The sequence below is a fragment of the Onychostruthus taczanowskii genome, unplaced genomic scaffold (assembly GCF_017590055.1).
Source record: "Onychostruthus taczanowskii isolate IOZ18803 unplaced genomic scaffold, ASM1759005v1 scaffold12, whole genome shotgun sequence".
NCBI lineage: Eukaryota > Metazoa > Chordata > Aves > Passeriformes > Passeridae > Onychostruthus > Onychostruthus taczanowskii.
The window spans coordinates 9,831,265-9,844,684 of NW_024498351.1; the positions used below are offsets into that span (position 1 = coordinate 9,831,265).

A 13,420-nucleotide genomic window follows, 5' to 3' on the forward strand; every position below is an offset into this window, starting at 1 on the left:
AGACAATGGATTCTTCTCATGTTCAATAGTTATTTTTAGGTCTTTTGTTCTTCTGCCTTGAGGGGAAAAAAGACAAAAACCCAAAAACCAACAGCCCTAATGATTGTCACATTCATTAATTTTACTTTTAAGACGCATTCCCCTAATGGAAGAAACTCTCAAAAAGCAGTGATTCTCCAGATGTCCCAATGTGTACAGAAATCAGCATATGTTAAAGGTGTACTTGAAAATGAAAATACATGCATGTTTTCTCTGCAAAAGTACAGCATGCATTGTCCTAATGTCTCCTGTCTCTGTCTCTCTGGGTGCCTCCCAGTGAACCCCGGCCAGCCCCGGGTCGGCAAACAGCGGGGGGGCAGCCCCGAAGTGACCGACAGCGGGGGGACACTCTCTGGTGCCCCGAGGGTACTGAGGGCAGCTAGGCTAGTCGCCTTTGCATCAAAAGAGACGCTGGAGACATCGGTGGAGGGTAAAAGGCCGACTCTGAACAGGGGGCCAGTCCAAGGTTTATTCGGAGCTCCCCAGGGAGCCCCTCTCCTCAGGGTGCGCCGTGCTCAGAGCAAGACAAAGGAGTCTCGAGGTTACATTTAAAGGGGGGGAGGAAACCGAGGGTAGATACATTTGCTGACCAATAAAGACCCTCCAGGGATACAGCCTTAGGGGATGGACATTTGGGATAGCGTATAACATCATCCTTGGGGGGCTGACCCCTGGCTTCGGGCTAATCACTCGACAGCTTTGACCGAAAGATCTAGATAGAAGGGATGGGATGCTGAGTGACTGACAGAGAGCCAGGGCGGGGATTTGGGGGATGATCTCAACACAGGAGAATGGTTACATAGGTAGAGGAAGGGGGTACAAAAAGGGGTACATCATCGGGGGGGAATAAAGGGGGTACAAAATCCAAGTATTACAAAGTATTACAAAGTATAAAAGCACGCTGCAACAGTCTCCCACATCATTTGAGGCTTCCAGTCCTATAAACCTTAAGCATCTGCTGATCTGGGTGAACAGTTACTGATGCCAGCCCACCCTTAATTCAGTCATTGCTTCACGTTTAACTAGCTGTAGCTAGTGACTAGGTGTAACTGTTCCAGTAATTCTACACTAACTGATGATATGCTAAACTTTACCTGTTAGGCAACACAGCTTGAAAAAAAAAAAAAAAAAAAGCTGCAAGAAGCTAGTATGCAGAAAAGTGGAAATGATTGGTATGAAAAGGTCAAACCAAAGGCTCCTGCAAGTTGTTTCTAATTCCCTTTCATTCCTAGACAGTGTATCAGTGGGTTCATCAAAATTGCTCGAACTGAGCAGCTTCAAGAGCCTGGAGCTGAATGGCCTGAGGGTCTGGGCAATCACAAAATAGCAATCAATCCCCTGCAGCAGGTCCTGCACTCCTTGGCTGCCACTGCTGAGGGAGGATTACTAAGCAGGAGAGGCCATCACACCAAGGGGAATGTGTACCTCAATCAGGGACCTTTTTATACCTTACTGTTCTTCCTGTGAAGAACATATGTTCACCATCATTGCTAGGAAGTTAATAGAAAGAGAATGTACTGAGATGTGCAAGCTTGAAATAGTAAGTACACCCTCAAAAAGCACAATATAGGTCTCTTGTGTCCCTTAGCATGTTGAAGCATTCTTTCCTCTTCTGCTACTCAGCTGGCCCAACATAATCTACAATATACCTATTGAAAAAAATAACTTCTCACAAATCTCAGCTGATGCCAAGCTGATGAATTGCTCTTATGCCTAGAAAATTCCTCAGATACAGAATATGCCTCTTTCACAGACTAATTTCCTTGAAGTGATCTGAACTGCACACAAAACTCTTAGTATGGGAACATTACCATTACAGTAGGCAAAGTTTATCAGTCTGTTCTTCTCTAATCTTCGCAGAGTTAATTCCTGCCATCCCCTCCAAAGAAACCACAAAAATATGGACATTTACCTTTACCTAGGGATTGTTCTTTCCACAGCTGAAACCAGACATTTCTGCAGTACATTTCACAGAATTACTTTGGCATGTTTCCAGGAAAACTTTTACATTATTTATTCCAGACCTAAAATTTTGTTTAATTTGGTTGTCAATGCAAAGCTTTTACAATTGTTTCCACTTTTTTCCCCTATTCATCTTTTATCCTTTTCTGATTTTGTTCAATGATTTTGCTTTTGAATTCTATCTATTGATCAAATTACATATGAATTATTTATGCAATTTTAGCTGAGAAATGCTAAATGTCTTCCATAAATTCCAAGTTCATTGCTTTATAAACCTGATTTATGTTTTCCATTTTCCCTCATATAAAATATTTACAAAACAAATCATAGTCAGTGCATATAGCACCAGTAGTAACCCAGTGGTAATGAAACATATCCATACACCATGATGAAAACATGTCCAAGGATAAAGTGATATTAAGGCTTTGAGAACTCTGATTTTTGAGTAAAAGAATGCAAATGTACTTTACCATACAAGTAGGCTAATAAAAATCCCACACAAAGCAGCAGAGATCTTAAATTATTACTTCATATATTCAGTCTAAAATACTTTTTCTATTGTGTTATTTGAAGTTTTATAAACAAATTTATATGTTTTCACTCTGTACCAGCTATTATAAAAAATATTACATTTAGAATAAACCATTTAAAAAATAAAAAGATTAATCACTCATTTTAAAATTATTAATAATAATAATAATAATAATAATAATAATAATACCTAAAGCACTGATTCCCTCATACGCATTTGCCATTCCTCTGTCCTGTCCCATTTTCTGAGTATTACCCAAGAAGCAAAGTACCCAAAGTACCCAAAGTTCTACCTACATAATAGTGTGAATGACCCCTCCTTTAGGTCTCTATTCCAATAGGAAACACTCTGAAAAGATGTGAAGGCTGCAAGCTCAGTGAAGGGCCAATACTGACCCTTTGTTATCACTATCACCACTAAACAAACACCAGATTGAAGAGATTTATGATGATGAAGGCTTGTTAACATTTTGAACTGTACTTTTGAGGAAATGTGTGTCTGGATGTATTAAATAACAATCATTCAGATGCCAGTGTACAAGGCAGAACCTAAAAACAAAATTAAACTTACACAGAGAGATAATATGATGAAACACTAGTCCATGGAACATACATCGTGCAATTCTAAAAGTTAAATTTCAGACAGTCTTAGCAAACTATCACAAGGATTATGTAATCATGTTCAAGTATCTCTCTATTCCATCTTTATTCATGCAAGGTACGGGAATTAAGGCTGTGAAATCAAACATTCAGAAATCAAATAATGATGAAGGGAAGGCTTTGTCACGTAAACCTTATGCAGCCTCTACGAGACCTGAGCAGTGAGGCAGATGTCCAGTCTATACAACTATGAGTCTGAACAAATGTACAGTCTGCTTTCAAAGCTGTTACATTTAGGAACTTGAAAGACTTATGGAAGGACTGAAGTGTGTACTAGAAAGGCATTAGCTTCTACTTGATATAAAACTGACCAAAATTTAAGGTATTTAGTTAAAAACATTTTCAAAGTTACCTGTCTATGTAGAATGCTGGCAAAGTATCAAAACAATGATGTCTGCTCTAATAACAGTGAAATACTTAGAATAAAAGCTCTATAATAAACATTATAAAAAAAATAAGTTTAGATTAAATGACCTTCTTCAATGAAAGTTTGATAAAGACAAAAGAGAATTAGCTTCCTTCCTGGATTTCTGATGGGGTTTTGTGAAACTCACTTACTGTCAATAACTGCTCTATTTCCACTCCAAGAAAATGTATTAGAAAATTCTGTGCACTTTTATTTTTGCTTTGATTCTCAAAAGATACTAATTTTTCTTACAACTTTAAACTGTGAGATTGTCATTATCATTTCCATTTTGAAAACAAACTGTAGACACCATCACTGTCACCTCTCAGTGATTTTTAGAAGGGGTGATTTATCTTCACAGATTACATTTTCTGTATATTTGTAAGGAAAAAAAATCTCATGAGCTTTATAAGTTAAATAACTTTATATATTAAGTCAATGAACTTTGAAAGATGGCAGCTAAGTATTGTTAAAAGTTTTGTCATATTATATTTACTAATGTACTTCATAAGGGTTTGAAGTCAATGGACAGCAACAACCCTAAGCATAGTCTCTGACATCTCTTCTGTGCAATTCCCAAAACTGCAAACTCACTCACACCAGTACAAGTGCACAGAAAAATGAAGAGCATCAAACCTGGCAATGCAGAAAACCCTTGGGGCTGGAACCCCTTCACTGCTTGCTGGAATATTACACCATCCATTCAATTTGTAGAATAAAGGTAAGGAATGAGTTCTTGGTCAAACACAGCTAAATGTTTTCAAAGGAGAGGTGCTAACTTCTATGTGCTTTTGAGGTAATCAACCCTTATGTTTAAAAACTCACAGACAGCATTTCCCAAGGCAAAGCTTTAGATGTTGATGATTCCTGAGACTCACTCACAGGACTGGTTTCAATTTAGGATTTGAAATTCATGCTGCAGGAAAATGCTACAAAAAATAGAGATAAGAATGTTGTATTGGTTTGTTTATATAGATGTCACATATCAACTGATCATGAAACTGTGCAATATATTCTCATACATTAAGTACAACTATGTCAAAATAATAAAATTTTTGTGATTGTTAATTCCTGAATACTGTGTATTTACATATTGTAGCTGTTACATAATTTTTCAATTATATTATATATATAATTATTATGTATTTAATGCATTTATTGCATAGTAATTATTATTCCAATTCCATATAAAATATATCTAACACCTCTTCTAAACCTGCTTATATCAAGACAAACTTTAACTCTCCAGACTGTTTGGATCTGAAAGTGAAAACAAAAGGAATTAAACAGCTTGTTGTTTGGTTTGTTTTGGTTAGATCACCCTTCTCTCTTGTTATATAAAGAAAAACCTAGATCAGTTCATTTTGTGGGATCCTAATCTTGCCCATCAGATATGCCTCTCTTCCTATCTGTACCACATGTGCAACAGTACAGTTAATGCTTTTGCAAAAAGTTTTTCAGATTCAGTAACAGATTTATTGCCTAAATTCTCTGGGTTGTAGCCATGTTTTACCATTGCACAAATTTCAAAGCAAATAATATATGTATTATATCGCTCACATAGCATCTTAGAATTTTAGAGTCTTTTGTGATAGTATTACAAAAACCTCCTCTTTGATCTGCCAGGTTCTTTGGATTTAGTCAGGTTTTGATGGCAAAGCCAGAAATTGTATTCCAAACAGTCTGAAAGTGGTGTTTCTAGTAATCCATTTAGATGAATCATTGTTTCAGTGGCTCTCAGCTGTCTCACTCATGCTTTTAACTCTCAAATGCACACTTGCATCATCATGAAAGAGTGGTTGTCTTGGCTTTCTAGGCTGCTTCCTCCCAGATTTGCATTCTTTCTCTGACTTGGTGAATATTTTGCATGATTATCAGTGACATTTCACTTTTTAAAGAGAATTCATTTGTTCACTGATCCATCAACCTAACTCCCTTTTCTAGACTAATACCACCAGGCTCATGTAAGGACCAGAAAATTACTGTATAAAGATCCACTCAAATGACATATCATTGAACAACTATGAAATACATGAATTTAAAATGAATTTTTTCTACTTTGATACAGAAAAACCAATACAAGGTCCACATCTGATGCTGGAGAATTTAAAGCATGGAAAACCACATCTTTAAATAACTGCATACTTTGACTCTTTATCTTGATTGTAATCAAGACAGCAAACTGGACAGAATGGAGGTGTGCACATCTTATCATGCACTTTTCATGTCAGATGGTGAGTAAAAACTATCATGTTTTGTCTGAAATACATTTTTTAATGATTTTTCATCACTGCCTTCTAAATGTACTCAATTTACCCCTGCAATTTATTTTTTTCACCAGAAACAATCACCCTTTAGGAAAAAGAAAAAGCTGGATCCTGTGTAAACAGAGACCATGTTTGACAGCTTGTTTAACTTTAAAAAATTCTGACTGTCAATTTTTCCAATCCATCAGTGCCAAAGTGTCAGGATTGTAACCCCACCAATGTTTAGTCACTGGCTCTGGAGCTGTAATGCCTAGAGTGAGAGATGGACTTATCAGTACAAGACCAGTACTCCGTCAAAATTCTAATTCTTGCTTTTGACAGAACCAGTGAATTCAATTTTGAGGTCCAAGCTCTAGAAACTGACTCCAAAATGAAGACATACAAGCATTCTCAGTGCTGCCACACAAGTTGTCATTGCCACTGATAGGCTCCTTCCTCTCTTACAAGCTTGGAGGCATACTTTGTCATTCCTAAAAGAACCTATTTTTAAAAACAGTTTGTTTGCTACATGATTTCTCTCTAAAAGGAAGTTTTTAATATATAATGCAATAATACAATTCTGTTTGAAGGACACAGACTCTTTAAACACAACAAACCCCACGTGGTTTAATTTTAAGGTGTTACACATTTGCTATGGTAGAACATGCCCCTCCCAAACTCTAAATGCAGGCAGCTGTATTTTCAACCAACATGAATCAGTTCTTTGTCTGATCTCTTTTCATTTCACAACAGAAGGAGAGAAAGGAAAAATGCTGTTATATTTTCACATGGTATAGCCTATCACTAACAAGAAGTAAGTTGCTGTTGCTTGTCTGTGTGTTATTCACCACGTCTGCAATATTTCTGCCACCACCTTTTTCAGCACCTGTCTGTTGGCCAATCAGAAAAAAGCAAAAGGCCTGAAGTCTCTCCAACTCCAGGGAAACTCTTTCCAAAAATATCCCCAAGCTAAGTGTCTCCCTAACAGGAGCTACTGACTGACAAATCTCTCAGCAGTTCATTCTAAATAGCCAGCTGTGTTTTAACTTTTTTTTTTTTTAATTTAGTTCCACTGAAGCTAACAGTGGAAGTAATCAGCTGTTCCATGTTCCTCCTTCAGCATTCATTCCTTTTCCCAGACGTATGGATGTCACATTCTTGCACATTTGTCTTTGTTAGTGCTGTGACTTCTGGCAGCAATACACAGCTGTCTACCCCTATCTGGCATCAGGCATGTTTTTAGGTGGCAGGTGGAGTCTTTCTACGGGCCACAGGAATACATTTGGCATAATCAAAAGACAGCATGCAATAGCTGTTACAAAGGTGAAGCAATGTAAAGCTGTATTATGATAAAAGAAGAAAGAAGTAAATATTTATTTTCCTACAGATCAGCATCTCATATTTTGTTGAAAGAAGCACATTCCATTTTCAAAGTTAATCCCCTTGTAAAGAAAGAAGCTTTTATCTGGTATTGAACTTCAGCTCTGTCTGTGCCTGCTCAGATCAAACACATTTCACATGCTAAGAAGGAATCCAAATACACGACTGGCTGTGAATATAAACATGTAAAATATGCACTATAGGCTTGCAGCTAAAAATGATCTAATAGAGATCATTTTCCTCACAAAGAGGAAAGTCTAAATCTTAGCACATATAACATTAAAGGATGACATGTGATGCTATAAAGCATTTTTCTCACTGCCCAGCTATGGGAATTTTATGATATGAATAATTGCAAGCAGTTGTTATATAAAAGAAAAAATCAGCTCTGTTTGAAATGTAATCTTCACAGAGGTACAGGTAATGTCTAATGTGAAGAGGACTACAGCACTTAGAATTAAGCAGTTCCATACTCCACAGGGCATAGAGGCATGAGTAACTTTTCAGATACAGCACAGGTAGTTATAACACATGTAATTAATTTAAAAATAAAAGAATTGGTAAAGCCACAATGAATATGACTAACGTGTACAGCATACAGGACAAAATCAACTCAGAGAAGAGTAACACTTAAAGCATTTAAGTTAATCAAAACTGGGCAAAATTAGAGCTACGGTCTTGTATATGGACTTCTTAAAAGAAAACAATTTTAAGAAAGAGACTAGTGGTTAACTCTGCTTTGCAGAGTCAGGACAAAAATTAGCTATCTAACGTTAACAGGCTGCTTTTGTTCTTTCAAACAACTTGTTTAAGTTAGTGTTATTTTTGTACACAGATTTTCCACTAGAGTGTTTTAACTCCAATTTATTTCCCTTCTTTTCTTCAGAAAATTATGTAAGACTACACTGAGATTTCTTAAACTTACAATATAATTTGAAATCTTTATATGCTAGACTATATAATCTCAATTATATTGTCATGTGCTACACTGACAAATTCCATCCTTGCTTTCTCTGTCCTCATGAGATTGCATTGATGCTGCCTTCTTTAACTTCCACTCATTTCCCTCTTGCTTCTTAATTCAACATGAAATTGATTTAAGTTTTTATACTACAATCAGTTGTAACACATGCTTGCTCAAATTCTTATTTGTATACATTCCCAAGTGCTAAAATGTGGAACGGCCTTTGTACTTGAACCACAGAAGACTGTCAATTCAGAGTTTGTTGACCTCTCATTTCTTTTCTTTGACACCACTAGATAACACTTCTTAAATATTTTAATAGAACGGGGCAGCGGAAAGGCCTTTTCCAGGCCATGGCACGGCTGTGGGCCCAGCGGCTGCGGTGTGCCCGCAGCTCCGAGGCACAGTGGTGAGCTCCGAGCTCCGCCGCTGCGGTGTGGCCGCAGCTCCACGGCACGGCTGTGGGCCCAGCGGCTGCGGTGTGGCCGCAGCCCCATGGCGCACTGGACAGCAACACCTCCCGCAGGCCGAGCTCGGCCCGTGGGCACCCACCGCCGCCACAGCCGCACAGACCGGCAGCCTCCACGCCCCCGGTCCCTCACCGCAGAGCCTCAACCGGCCCGCCCCGCCTGAGCAGCCGCTCTCGCCGGTGTGGCCAGCACCTCTTCACCTCCAGCACCGTCGCCATTCACCGGCGCCTACTGGCTTCTCCAAACCCGGACCCCATCCGCGTTTTCCCCTCAGCGCCTGACGCACCAGAGCGTGTGCGGGGCTGCGAGTGAAGAGTCCGGGCAGGCAGCGAGGCAGGCTCGGGAACCAGCGTGTCACGGTGACACGGTCCTGAGGGGGTCTGATGACCACAGGGCCTGGCAAGGGGCAGGCTCAGACAGCACCGCCTTTCCCGGGGCACCGCCCGTTCTCAGGTAACGCGGGACAGAGCCGTCTCTACTCTGGGCACAGTGTTTGTAGGCAAAGATCAAACGGTGCCCTACGTGTCTTCGCCTTTGTGATAAATCCGTGACAGCACAATGTGCTTCACAGCCGCAGGTGCAAAAGTGTATTAATCACAGGGCACAGGAGTGCAAACTCCTAACAAAATTCCTTTGAAATTTTAAGGGATGCTGGGGGCACTCGCCAGTCAGGTAGCTGTTTGTACGTGTGTTCCATTATTACCTGCCCGGCTAACAAAGAGGATGGCGTCTTGAGGCAGAATGATATTCCAGTGTTCTGGTAGTCTTGAGATAAGGGAAGCAGAATGACAGGTTTCTCAGTATGAGGTAGTTTGCCTCATCAAGACCTTAGGCAGACTATAGATCTTGGACTGAGAAGTGTTCATCTCTTTCCCAGTTTACAGAATGGTATTAGTTCTTTGTGAGTTACTCAGCCTCCCTTTCTGTTTTATGGTTTCCTTTCCTATTCACAGCTGTGGTAATTCTAGTAAGCTGTACTATTTTCAAAGTTTATTGATGTGTTCTTACTTGCAGCCCCTCAATCTCTTTGTTGATGAAATATTCTGTAAAAGAAGGCTGAAAGTTATTATTACTGTTCTGTTATTAGTTTAATTTTAACAATTGCTGTGTTTCTTCCAGACCAATTACCAGTGTAACTACTAGGAAAAGCTGAAGGTGTATAAGCTTTCCCATTGCACTCCTAATACTCTCAGAGAAACTTGGAAAAAATGTATTTGAAACCATCGACACTGCTTGCTACATATGACACTTTCATACATATATGACAGGTAGATACTTACAACGCACTCTATGAAAACATATATTAGCTCTAGATATGTAAAAACCCATTTGTTATTAAGTAAATACAAGCACAATTAAGTGTTTTTTGCATACTGAGGGAAAACTAAAGAACAAAGCTATATATGGCATCGAACTACAGCAAGACATTGACCCAGTCTGTTTAAGCACAGGCAACCAGATTATTTTTTTGCTCTTTCAGAGGTGGAAAAATATGTCTGTTAGTAACTCAAAATAACTGGAGGTTTCTGTGGCAACTGGTAAAGGAGGTTGTATCTCTCTCTGCTGCTTAAAGTAGAAGCAGTTCTTAGAGATTTCTACTTGAAGTTTGCATACTGGTTTGACTTCAGGTCTTGGAAAGGAGATTGCTTATCTACTTGTATTTTATCTTGTTGCTATTTAGAGTAAGAAACAAAATAACAAGGACCATAACAGAGGTGCTCTGCTTTCTCAGGTAAGTACATGAATCATTAGGGTAAAGAGCTTATTGCTGTATTTTGGTTTTACATAATTAATGATGAAAACCTTTTGCATTATGTAACATCTTCATCAGATCAAATGGTAAGCTTGTACAACCAGAATAGTTTTATGGTTTTTGGGATGAGATTTGGAATGACTTGAGCTGACTAGTGTTAGAAACTATTATTAAGGTTTCAGGGAAACTGCAGCTGCATTCCATCAAATCTATTGGTAATGAAAACTGTTATCTCTGTGGAGTTCTGTTCATCAGCTGAATTTTCCATAAGACTGCAATAGGAATGGAGTGAGCATATTAGCTGTATATCTCTAATCTTGTTTGATGCTATTATTAATTTTAAAATATTATGTGCAAATCCTAAATTGTTACATCATTGCTTATTAATGCATGTTTATCTTGCAAAATGTGTAACTGTTCCAAAGTTTTAGTCTGTTTGCCATTTGTTTAGAGTGATTTACTGCCTTTACTACGTTTATAAAGGAGAATACACAATGTTTTTGCAATATAAATGGAAGATATTGATTCCAAAATATTCAGTATGCATCAAAAAATATAAGCATTCCCTAAATCATAGAAAAAGAATGCTGGGAAAAATTTATTCATGGCTTAACAGAGCTTTATAAAACCTTGCTCTATTTTCAGGTTATGAAGAGTATTTCATTAACAGTTGAAGATGAATTAATTGAACACAAATCTTTCACTTTCTGGGCAAATATTTCTATCATGCTGTACAAAAAGTATTGGGCATACTTGATTTACACAAAAACTAATTTATTTGTATTCAGAAAGATAAATTTCTTTTAAAATATCTCTGCAGATATCTACAGGCAGATATATTTTCTTCGCAGAAGTGAAAATTTAAACACATAATTGCAAGAACCAGGATTTCATCCACCCACTCCCTGTAGAAAATGCTGAAGATAGCCCAAGGCAGCTTGTTGCTGTTTATATGCAGGCTATTTTTGACTCCCATTCCAAGGTGGCAAAGTCTTAGGCATTTAGTGGAGATGCTGAGTGCCTGAAAAATGACCTTGATTTTACTTTTTGGGGAGACTGCTTAAAAATTAGGCATACAGTGGTTAACTCTTGGATAACCAGCTCCTTCTTTATGCACGGTTTTCAGCTTGAAATTTTTAGAATCATGGTTCTGTTCTTATTTGACACTCTGAAATCACTGTAAAATGACCTGAAATTAAATCCTTTTAACTAATTTCACTACAACACGGTAAGGATGTCAAGCTGCAAAAATGGGGTTTGTGTACACTGTGAAGCATTCCCAGTCCAGCAGTGAGTCTGTTCAAGCTGTGACTAGGGGACAGTAACTGCCTGTATGAAGATGCCAAGATGCTCAATCAACCACTGAACTAGAATGTGTGGTACTGGCACTTTTTGGTACATAAAGATGGTCTGGATCCTGTAGGAGCTCTGAGTCTCTTGTGCTCTTGTGTCACAAGAGTACATCTACTGCACTTCCATTGCTGCCAAGGAACAAATTTTGGTAAAAAATGCAAGGCAGTATCTAGAAGACCTTGAGCTAAGAGCAAATGCCAGTGTACAAAATGATTTCAAATCTGAGAGCAGATATAATGGATGCTGGCAGAAGGGACGGAGGTCTGTAACATCTCTTTGGAGCTATAATTTCTTCTATCTACTCTGGAGCATGTGACACCCAGTAGGTTGCAATCTGGCAGAAACCACGTTGCCCACACACTGCTTTTATTTCTGGAAACTGTGTGATAAAGTCTCTAGATTAAACCAACAGTCTTCATGTTTACTTCTTCCTTTCACTGAGTTTCAACAGAAATAATGTGCTTGAAAAGGTGCTTTTAGACAGGTTTGGGTTTTTGGTTTTCTTTGGGTTTTTTTTCTGGGACTAAAGTCTCACAGGAGTTTTAATGAGGTGAAAGTACTTCCTTAACAGAGAGAGTAAGTGAGAATTGACTCTGTTACACATTCTCTATAACTCCATAACTCCATAGAAACCAAAAATGTATTTTGATTGTTTCAGTGTTAATACATGTGTCAGAGTTGTGGGGTATTTTCCAGGTGTTTTTTGTGTCTTTTCCAGGGATTTTTTGTGTCTTTTCTGAGGGAGATACTTCTTTTATTATTTCACTTGAGATGTGAAAATTCAGTAGGTTAATTTATTTGCACAGTGTAGTGTATGGTTGCAGATTATTTATCAACTATTACAAAAAGTTGCCATATTTCTACTCATAAATCCAAAAATATTGAGGGTCTTTTCCAACCTAAATGATCCTAATTTTTTCTTTTCTACAAGATTTTAAGGTACACAAGGAAGCTATTGATTTGAAACTATTCTTAATAGAAAAAGGCAATCATTTTATTTATTATCATGAAAATAATGTTGTTGAAAAAAATTAAAAATCTATTACCATAAAATGCTATAATAAAGGGAATGGCTAAGCTCTCTAAATTTCTGAGTAGTCAGCACACAGAAGTTTGTGCCACTTCCAGGCCTAACGTTGCTTCTGCTGGAATTCCAGATAGTGGCAGTCTGCTGAAACATGAGTTCAGTTACCAAATATAGATGAGTGGGGTACGAATTTCATAGTCACAGAGGACGGATGTAACGCACAGGCCACAGTCCTCTCGACTAAGGACCAAGCAAGCTTCAGTGAAGGCTGGAGCAACTTTAAGCCTATTCAGATAGAGAAGGAGATAAACAACTTTACCTATTAATTATACTTGAACTCTTCATATTGGCCTGCTCATTGTAAGATCTGTTTTATGTTTTCTACTAAACGTAATTGTTATGTTTGTGGAGTAATTTTGCAGAATTTCAAAATTCAGAGAAAAGCTATGTGCCTTTTTTGTTTTAAAAAATCTTACTAGGTACATTTCATCCTTCATACGATTCTTTTGAAGACATAGGTCCTGTTAAGTAATAATCGGGTCATGTTAAATCATAATTTCTTATTTGGCAGGTTTTGCAAATTCAGGATGTTTATATATTTTTTTAAATGAGTCCTTTATTTTTCTATG

At 38.0% G+C, this 13,420-nt stretch overlaps 1 protein-coding gene across 6 annotated transcripts in view; it reads left to right on the forward strand.

Annotated features, from left to right (window-relative positions):
- The first annotated feature begins 13,013 nt into the window (after nt 1-13,013).
- The window catches only part of PALLD (palladin, cytoskeletal associated protein), a 189,576-nt gene continuing 189,169 nt past the window's right edge, over nt 13,014-13,420 (forward strand). For all 6 annotated transcript variants that reach the window (XM_041427871.1, XM_041427872.1, XM_041427875.1 and 3 more), the window contains exon 1: nt 13,014-13,151. The gene's annotated coding sequence lies outside the window, so the exon portion shown is untranslated. The remainder of the gene's footprint in view (nt 13,152-13,420) is intronic.